This window comes from Prinia subflava, chromosome 2, assembly GCF_021018805.1.
Source record: "Prinia subflava isolate CZ2003 ecotype Zambia chromosome 2, Cam_Psub_1.2, whole genome shotgun sequence".
Taxonomy (NCBI): domain Eukaryota; kingdom Metazoa; phylum Chordata; class Aves; order Passeriformes; family Cisticolidae; genus Prinia; species Prinia subflava.
The window spans coordinates 99,114,061-99,124,969 of NC_086248.1; positions in this window are offsets into that span (position 1 = coordinate 99,114,061).

A 10,909-nucleotide genomic window follows, 5' to 3' on the forward strand; every position below is an offset into this window, starting at 1 on the left:
GAATTTTTAACCTTATTTTCAATTAATCATGTGAATCTTGGAGGAAAAAAGTCATATTTTGCTCCACTTCAACTGGACTTAATTAATAAAAGATCTTTCAAAGAATGACTAAGAAGGGAAAAAAATTGATAATTCAAACAGCCACTTGACTCGGATCAATTCACACACTGAGAATTAGAATCATAGAATGGTTTGGAAGGGGCCTTAAAGATCATCTAATTCCAACCCCACTGCATGGGCAGGGACACCTTTCACTCGGCCAGGTTGCTCAGAGCCCCATCCAACCTGTCCTTGAACACTCCTGGGGTGGGGCATCCACAGCTTCTCTGGGCAACTTATGCCTGTGTCACATCACCCTCACAGTAAAGAATTTCCTCCTAATAGCTAATCTAAACCTACTCTCAGTTTGAAGCCATTCCTCTTTGGTCCTGTCACTACAGGACCTTTTAAATACCTTCTTTCCAACTTTCTTGTTGGCTCAGGTACTGGATCCCCACAATTTTAGATCACCTCAAAGCCTTCTCTTTTCCAGGCTAAGCATAGGAGAGGTGCTCCTGTGGTTTTCCTGTTAAGTGGCAGTGTTCTTCAGAAAAATATTCACACTTTAGGAGCTCCTTCCCATGTTTAAAACAATTTTGGTTAATGGAGGGTTTTGCAATTCATGGGTAAAGCATTTTGAGTAACTTCATCAAAAATAAGTAATGCCTCTTTTGCCATAAATTGAAAACTGTTAGTGCTCTTCAAGGGGAAAATGAAATCAGTGACACCTGGACTCCTTCCTGGGTTATTAAATGCCATCAGCAGAGATACCAGCACCAGCCACTGATGGCAGATGGACTGGAGCAGTGATGGTGTCTTGTGGGGCATCACTGCTGTGATGGTCACAACAGTCCGTAGATACGACTGATGTGCTTTCCATCGGTGCCTCTCATTAAAACAACTGGGGCAGAGCAGAAAGCTGTGAAACACTGCCCTGATGGAACATTTATAACAAACCACTGACTTTCAGCTGGTATCCCAGCACTGGTGGTACTGCCATAAAATATTCGGCAGCTGTACAAACTCCGTAGTTTGTCCTGGGAGCTGTTAATTTTTTTTAGCACCTTGTCCTATCTTTCTCCAATCCTCTACTTGCTTTCATGAAAAAGGGACCTAGTGTGCTTCCTGTTGCTGCTCCTGCCAAATATTTCCTTCCCTGGTGCAGGAAGGAGGAGTGCCTATGGCAGCTCTTTAGAGAAGGTGCAAAAGATGTGAGAAGGAAATCCCTCTTCATTCCCCATTTTTTTTCTGGAAGAGCAGTATAATAATTTTTAAAAAATCAGTAAAAATTGCACCCTCCTGTAGAAGAGTTGCCATAATATTTTCTTCAGAACTGTAGGAGAAAGCTAAACAGAGGGCCGAAAGAAATTGTAGAGTGGCAAGGAAGCAATAGGAATGCTTTCCTCATTGTAGCAAAAGACTTGGTGAAAATATTTATACACAGTGACATTGCAAGCAGTGGAATAAAGGCCAAAATGTCCACCTGAAATCAGATATATTGAACAAAAAGATGCCAATACTCTGATAGGTATCACATGACAATTTTTGGTCTCTGTAGTAAAATCAAAGCATCCCCAAAGATCTTTAATATGTTATTTACTATATATCCTGCTCTAAAAAAAAAAAAGTGTTTTTTTCATCCCTTTCTTGAAATGCATTCCTGAATGCAGGAATTCTTTAGGGTCAGATGGATTCAGTTCACCTTGCTGTTCAGCCAGGTTTCCCTCTTCATTCCCGTGGTTCAGCCCATGTCTACAAAACACAGCATCAGGTAGGATAATTGTCCCACCTCTGCAGGTCTGAACCGTGCACTTCTGATTAATAAAAGCTCAGTCAGTGCTTCTCCAGGCCAAAACTGCCAGTTTCAATCAGAGGGAAAATGTCTGATTAAACAAACACCAAGGAAGAGACCCAGTGATGCCTGTGGATCAAATGATTTGTACAGTACCCCAGCAGTTTGGTAAAGAAACCAAAAGATGCTCAGCTGAATGAGTCAGCTTGGTCTGCAGTTTATAAATACAGCGTTCTGTATTTATAGCAAACTGTCCGTCCGCGATGCCTGCAGCAGCATCTCCCACTGCTTCTGCTGGGGTAGGAGACCAGCTCCCATGCTGATAAACAGCAACTCCTCTGTCATTCATAATACACAACAAAACTAGCATTTCCTTGTGCTTCTGGTTACAGCTCTGTTAACAGATGAAGACATTTGGAAAATTTATATTCAGGCCTGGCAGCCAGTGTCTTTTAAATAATCTGGTCTGCTTCCATTCCTTTAAATAAACTTGCATTATTCATAGATCTAACACCAACCCCATGACTTAAGTGCTATCATATACTGGAATTAAATCATAATAATTCAGTTTTGGGGGGTTGTGGTTTAGTCAAGAATTGAAAGGACTCAGTAATGCTTGCCTTTATCACCTCCCAGCAGCACCAAAATACATCTGGGCACGGAGCCACCAGAGTTGAGAAAATAGCAACTAGCACAGGATTTTGCTGCATAAGCTACTATGGGCTCCTTATTAATCTATTTACCACAGAATATTTTATATATCTTCCATATATTCAAAATCACAGGTGACCGAGCTCTAAATGCTGAAAGCACCACCTGAAGGACCACCATTGTGCTTGACCACTTCATTGCTCAGGCACAGATCTCTCCTCTGCAAGTACAGAACTCACTGGTACAGAGTCAAACATTTCCTTGGAGACTGCTCTGTGGCTGCAGAACAGGTTTGTGCAAAAATCTGGACACTATCTGAAACTCAGAAAGCAAGGTGTTCAAGGGGTTTTTTCCCTAATAAAAACACACACTACAGCCAAAAATGTATCTAAGCAGTGTATTGCTTATGGAAACAGAGTGTGTGCATTTTTAAGGAAGGCAGTAACTTCAAATGACAATACAGCATGGAAGGGCTAAGGTATTGCTAATTATTACTAGTAGCATAAAAAGCCAAATTGAAACAGAATAGATGACACCCAAAATTTTCATGCTTGTTTTTGCTTTAGCTCTCAGGACTCCTCTCTTGTGTGGATGTAGAAAAGGGAATGTGTCTGATGCTTCTCATGGTTATGAGAAGAATGAGACACACTCATGTGATTTCCCTTTACACTTTTTAAGCACCCTGCCCCCAAGTTCTGGATGCTGGGAACACTCAGCTTGCAGCCAGAGAAAAGGGACCCAGACTTTGCAACTGCTGCTTCAGGGGAGACTCCTGGGTTGGTGGAGCTTGTGCACAGCCTCATATTTCTACACAAAATGTGCCTCATGGCAGCACTGGCATATGCAGTTATTTGGTGAAGAATAAGAAAACACTTCTATTTTACAGGCTTTCCAAGTGATAATTTTGCAACAGCTTTCACTGTTTCATTGGAATAGTGAACATTTTGAAGTAGTTTCAAAGCAATAGGCAGCACAGTTCTATTACACTGCTGTAATTATGATATACTATATAATATTTTTACAGCATTTCAAGATAAAGAGCTTCATTTTTTTTCTGAATTCATTGTTGCTTTCATTGGAAAAGTGCCTCAGCATTATTTAATTTCTCAGCTTTTAAGTTTCTCCCAGAGCTTCAGTGCAATTCTCTGCATTAAAAATAAAAAACAGCAAGGGAAAAGAAAGATTTCAGGGCTCCCTCTGACATTAGCAGTCAAAGCAGAAGGCAAGTTTCTGACATTCCTCTTCAGGAAGGGAGAGTTACCATGTTTTTGTGGGCATAAAAAGTGAGATATGAACAGGGATCTCAAATTCTAATGGCTCTGCTTTGTAAACCAGACTTGAATGAATGCTCAGTCTGTGTATTGGTTGGGAGATTTTTTTGTGATTATGGCAAGTTACAAGGGCAAGGAAAAATGCAGCAGAGTTTTGTTAGGAAAGGAGCTTGTGTGTTTCATTGTATTAACTCTGGAGACACATTTTCGTACTACCTCCTAATTACATAAAACTTAGCCATGTGTTAATTGTAACTACCCTTTGTTACCTAATATATCACATTACAGACTATTATATACTTGTGTTAACATTCTACTGCCTTCTTATCAGCCCACTTTGCTTTAAACAGGAAACATTTCATATGGTGAAGAACTAAAATAATTCCTGAGTGTGAAGATCCTTAACGACATGGCTGCGTGGATTGAAACAGAAAAAGAATAACATTTCCCTCAGAGTGATTTTCACAGAAAAAAAAAATGGTGATTTGATGAAACCTAAGTATTTCAGGGCAAACACATTCATTGGAGCCAGAGCTTTCTGCAGAGTATAAAAACATTTTCTCCTTGGGCTGCCCAACTTCCCTGCTGCTACAGGGAAAGCAGGGCCACTGCCACTGCTGGCAGTGGCCCTGCTTTCCTGCAAAGCCCCTCCCCGGTTTTCAATAATTTGGTTACAGAAGGCAGCCCTATTTCCTTAGACACGGTATTTTTTTTTCCCATTTATTGTCCCATTGCAGTAAACATGGACTTTTATTCCACCTTAGAAAGACCTCCTTTAATTATTTCTGCCGCTGTCACCCATATACGAGATGGATGAGGCTGACCTACACGTGCAGAAGGGAGCTCACAAACAATGTGTAATATCTCTGTTAGCCTGGGACATTCTTCTTTGCTCATGTCAGCATTGACAGAGCTGCTTGCTCAGAGCGAGCGCACCAGGGAGCTGATAACAAATCTCTCTGGAGAGGACTAGACTCAGAATTATGTTTCCCTTCTGAAGGATATTAAAAAAACCCACCAAAAACACAGCTTGTAAAGAAGGCTGCCAAATGCATAGGAGACAATCAGGTTAGGAAAGCGTGGATGTCCTGGTTTCGACTTGGCCAAAGTATTTCAGCAGGAAAAGCTACTCTGCAAGCAACTTTAGAAATAGTACGGTAAGAAAAGCATGCACAGTTTGCACAAAAAGAAAAGAAGTCTTCAAAGTTACAAAGCAGTAAGCACAGAGATAGCTTCAAACAAATCAGTGCTCTCATGGAACCGAGGCCTGAAGTGAACCATGTAATTAGTCTGTGTTCACTGATTCGCTTTTGGACATGACACTACCAATGCAAGACATTGAAATCAAACAACCCACTGCATTAAGAAGGATTTCACTCTTGGGAATCTCTCTGAACAAAATGGATTTATCAGTGGGGAATGACTCTCAGCATTTCAGAGTATAAAATATGGTTTTCATGAAAACCAGCTGTACCTTTGATGTTAACACCAGTAGGGTAAAGAATTCCCCTTTCTTTCACTGGGCTTTTCTACTCTTCATTTAATTTTCTTTAATTCATTTTATGAATTTATTTATGTAGTAATGTTTCCCAAAGACTGAACTCCATGATGCTCATTTTGATAAGCAAGTATATGAGTGAATGGAAACCTTTTGCATTATTGCACGTAGATGCAATAGTGACACCAAGCTCACTTAGCACTGTGCTGGGCCTCTCTGGGGATTTATTTGATTTATTCTGTTGAAGGTGGTGATTTATACATTAATAGGAAAAGCCAACACAGGCAATTTACATGGTCCAGTATCTCTCTGACTCTGTGACTCTGTGTCAAACTCTGTAATGCTGAGGAGCCCAAGATTTCGTTTCATTTTGAATGCAGAACAGTTCCTTCTCCTTTTTCTTTAAATTTTTGCAAAGGGTGTTGAGTGAAGGCTGAACTTTCTTGTTTTATAACACCACTTTCAAATCCATGTTTGGCTCATTCTACTGCTGGTATTTCCATGTTGGCTTTAATAAAAAAGAAGGGAAGAGTAAGTAAGGCAGAAAAGGCAAATACTTTGGTGAGAAGAGTAGGAAAAACACATAAGATTCAAGATCAGGCTTAGTGGATATTTTAGCCACAGAGAGTCAAAAGAGGACAGACTTAACAGCAGCTAAATGCTGTTGAAAGTATCAGCCACTTAGACAGTATTAGAAAATAGCTCAGTATCCTAAACAAGCCCCTCCATCCGTAGCTGTTTCATAATTGTCTCTGTCAGAAATATGGAGGAGAACATTAAGCAAGTAATTTTTAAGTTTTGGTGATTATTAGGACAATAAAGGAAAATGGAAATGTGTATTGAAAACATGGAACAGGTATTCAAAAAAAAAAAGCCTTTGGAATTTTGAATGCATCAATTTATGCTGGTTAGAGGGAACTTGGGGCAGAATAGGAAAGCTTATGTGGCATTTTTGAGGTGGGTGAAGCCAGTTTGGGCTTTGAACAGAGTAGGAGCTTCATTATTTTAAAGAAAATTTGGAGGAAAAACCAAAACTTGCATGTTTTGCTCATCAGGTCAGGAAATAAGGATTATCTTGCTTTGAAAATCACACAGCCAGCTGTATTCCAGTGAATTCGAGCTCTAAAGCAACGGGCTGTGCAATGACACTTACAGGAGCATTAGAAAACAGGGCACAGATCTCTGAGAGGCTGTTTAGAGTATCACTGTAAATACCATGATGAGAGCTCTGAGTAAAGCAGAGATGGACTTTAGCTCAAATCTCTCCTTTTCCGAAAGAGAAGATAAAGGCTGTGACTTGGTTTTGATCTTGGGCTTATCAGGTACCAAAGCCTTTCAAGAGTATGGAGGTATGGATAGCAGGTGAATTTAAAAAGAAAATATCTAAGGTCATCTTTATTACTGTAATTACAGTGAAAAATGAGAGGTGGAGCTTTTCTGCCTTTGTCTCAAAGTCTTTAAAGAAAAAAACTTGTAATTGAGTTATCTTTATATCCCATGAATTCCAGTTGAATATAGGACTACAAGAAACCAGCCAGGATTTCTGCCCTTGCCTTTGTATGCCACAATAAATTACTTTTTCCCTCTGATGCTCATAGACCTTTTTTTTAATGTACCTTGCTTGTTTCTTTGTGAACAAAGAGGAAATAAATTTTCCATCTTAATGGCCTCTATTTCAAATGAGAGAACACTGATAAGAGGAAGAATAAAAAGTCTGTGCAAGAGAGAAGAGTGGCGAAATGTTATTATGAGACACTGCAAAGAAAAGGGCCTCCAAGTGTTGCTTCGTCTTCCAAACCACTTTTAAGAGCAATAGGCAGGAATGTTCAGCCAGGTGTCACAGACTGGGTGCACCAAAATTTCCTGCACTGTTTGGTCGAACGTCGTTCATGCGCGCTCGTGTTGGCCTGCAGGAGCCAGCAGAAAGCTGTCCCTGCTCCCTCCTGCTCACCTGGGCAGCTCTGGCACGTCACTGGAGCATGGGCCAAGCCAGGGACTCTGCCTGGAGGGCCACGACCTGGCTGGCACTTCCCAGCCCTCAGTCTGGGGTAGGTCCAGCCGCCTGTTCTCTTGGAATCTCTCCTTTGTCTTCCTGTATGAGCTTCTCCCTGCTCCTCTCCTGGATGGTTTTACGCCTCTGTTGTCCCAAGAGAGCCCAAAGGAGGATCCTTCAAGCTGGGAAGTTGAAGGCAACTAAGTCAAGCTAAAGCTTTGCCATTTTGCTTGTTTGCAAGTGGGTACAGCTTGTCCCTCACAGCTCCATAAACCTCAGGAACGTTAGTTGGCAGGTTTGGGGAATTAGAAAGCTTTTGCTTGTGCTGTGACAGGTGGCCATCGCATAGAAGTGTGAGAAGAAACCATCCAAAAGTAGTTACTGCTTGCTAACAGACTGAAAAAAGGTTTCAAGGGAAGCAGGAAAATGTGGTGGCAGAGGAGATGAGCCAAGCCAGGATGCTCTGTCAGTGGGAGAGAAAGGAGAGCCACCAACCCATTCCCGGAGCTAGCAGAGCCGTGTATTTTAGTGATGTTGTTTTCCTTCCTTTCCCATCCTACTTGCAGTCACTATTTACTGTGACTGTGCTATAAATAACTCTGGGGAGTGAAAGCTGATTTCAGTCCAAGGTACATATCCAGGAAAGCTCATAAAATTCAGATGCATTTCTTGAGCTGAATGATCTTCCTACCAAAGGGCAAACACAGAAAGGTGATTCATTGAGAATAAATACAGAGCTATAAATACATTAACCTTGCTTCTGGTTTCACTGGCAATGTGTGGGTCGGGTATGGTTGTGGCCACAATAGTGGCCACCTCCTTGTCCTGCTCTACAAAGGGCAAAGTCTCCTTCCCATTGAACAGAGGAAGCCAGGGGGTTTCTAGAAGGTGTTTCTCAATGTTTTCTAGAAGGGGTAAATTCCCTCACCTGAAGCACACTCACCCTTCAGCCTGAGGGGGCTTATGGAGACACAAAACACAGCTTCAGGCATCTGACATATTCCCACCTTAAAATATCATCTTTAAACAACCTCAGAAAAGCCTCTTCTGGTGTCTGGTGCGTGAGAACTGTGCACTCAAAGGACACGAAAAGCCTGCTCATTGCAGCTTCTACACAAATATATCCAAGTCAGAGGTCTGAATATTTCTGGAGGCCTTTTCTGCTGCTGTGTTCTGCACAGCTCTCTTGCAGTGTGTGCCTGTTGCAAGTGTCTGCATGAGTCACAAACTGATTTTAGAACTCAGAGGCCTTACAGGATCTGTACATATTTGCTGGACACAGTTTGTCTAAACTTACAGAAAAGGATGTGGTCATTTTGGCCAGGTTTATTTTAGAGGATAAATCATTCACCCAGGAAGAATGCAGGTTAGAATTAACTTCCCCAGGTCTGAAACTTTGGGGCTCAAGGATTGGGTTGTTCCGAAACAGCCACAGATTAGGAAGGGTCTTGCATTCACCTACAGATCCAACTCTTGTTTTTCTTTTTCCACTGGTTAGTCATGTCTTGAAGGTAATGTCAGGAAATATCAGGTCACACACACACACATACATATATGTATGAAGGATCAGCAGCCCTGTACGTTTTGCACATCCATAACTGCTCAGAACAGGGAAATTCCTGGTGTCAGTTTGAACCAGTGCCTGCTCACCTGTGCAGAATTCAGTTTAAGGTTACTTAGAGGGATTGGATATTTGTAATTTTAATCTTCGGGTTTTTTTAGTTTGGTTTTGTTTGGGGTTCTGGGGGTTTTGTTTGTTTGCTTGGTTTTTTAAAATAATGCCTTGTTTTTAACGTGTTTCCATTAACAAGGCATTTTTAATGAAGTCCATTCTGGACACCTAGTTTCAAAAATCGGTGGAAAATACTGTGAGAGAGAATAATTTTGGTATTGGAATATGTCTGCAGACCCCACTAAACATCCAGCCTCAGAAATGTACTACTGTCTAGGCTGATATTTTAGGGTGTATTACGGAAAAGTTCCCTGTGGCATGGTGGTCAGGACAGTGAGATGGATGTAATGGTATCTTGTTATAACAGATCAACTATTCCCTCTGGGGACCATTTCTTAAGGTTTTCCAGACACAGAAGAGAACCCCGTTTGTCCTCTTTCCTAATTTTTGGCTTAGATGCTTTCACTGGGTATTGCTGACCCCGTGGGAAGGACACCAAAGATGTTTTTGTGGGGCACAGGCAGTTGCTATTCGGACTTCGCTGCAGGAGGAACACTGGGAACAACCAGCAGTAGCAGAAGTTTCCAGTGAGAGGGAGAGGAAGGAAAATAACACTGATGCAGGAGTGGGAAGTAATGGCACTGGAGATAGGAGAGCACACAGCCAGGCAGAAGGGAGAGGAAAGTAATGCTCCTGATTTGTTGTGATTTCTGCTGTTCTTTTTGCTCTTTAGCTGTCTGCCTGCAGAGAGGAACAGAATGTGCCACAGTGAGTGATGAAAGGAGGAAGGCATCTCCTTCAGGAGTAAGTAAATGCAAAAGGAGCTCTTCTCTTTGCATTGCTAATCTTGATGGCATATACAGCCCTTGAATACATAATCCATGTTAATAAACCTGTGGAACACATGCAAATTGCTTTTTTAATGTGGTCAGATTTCTCAGAGCATCTTTTTGATTTATTCAGCCAATTTTCTACAATCTATCTAAATCTATTTCTTAAATAGCCATTTAACAAGTTATTTTCCCTTTCTTACCTGCTATTAGATAAGTGGCCTGAATTTGGTAATGAAGTTGCCAGAGGACAATTACAAAAAGAACTTTACAGTTAATGTAAAAGTTCTGTACTGATGACTTGTATTAGTGATCAGTGACAGCCTGAACTGACTTTGCTTGAGCATACATTAAGCTCCCCACTCTTCCTGAGTATTAAGAAGTTAAAATTAAGCATTTCAAAAAAGCTGTAAAAGGTTTATGCCTTCTGAAGAAACGTGAATTGCATTACAGTCAATGGGTGGTGAGTGTCTGCTTCTCTTTGCATCACTTGGGCTTTGCTCTCCTCTCTGGCTGTTGGCTGATAGCAGTGCCATGAGTGAGGGGGTCCAGAAGAAACCTCCCAAGATTCAGGGTGAAAGGATGATGGCCACAGGGGACAGCAAGCTGCATTTCTGGAGATGTTCTTGATCCATCAATGTTATTTCATAACGTATGAAGAGTAATAAGAAGGACTTTGAGAACAAAACACTCTCAGTAAGAAAAACTGTACCATTTTGGCAATCCACTTACAAGGTGTGTTTTTGCAGGAGAGTTGATCCTAAAACGACTTGTTCCCAAATCCCTCTTTCTCCATAAAAAGTATGAGATACATTTTCACTTATTAGCTCCATCTGCACCTCTTTAAAGCACAATTCCTTTATAAACCCCTATTTTCTGGAGATAAATGTCATGGCCCTATAAGCTGTGCATCCTTCTGAGGGAAGAGGTGTCCTGTTGTTGCCAGCATCACAATTTCTCATTAGTGGCATATTTGCAGCTTGTAGCTAAACATTAAATAGACTATGTTAAGGCTCAAATCTCTATAGAGTAGTTGTTCTGATCGAACATTTAAATAATTAACAACATCCCCATAGAGCAAGACAGGCCTCTAAGCTCCTTCACCATGAGGGGCTGAATGATTTTGGAATGATTTATTGTCATTAAAGGGAATGTTCAGTCTA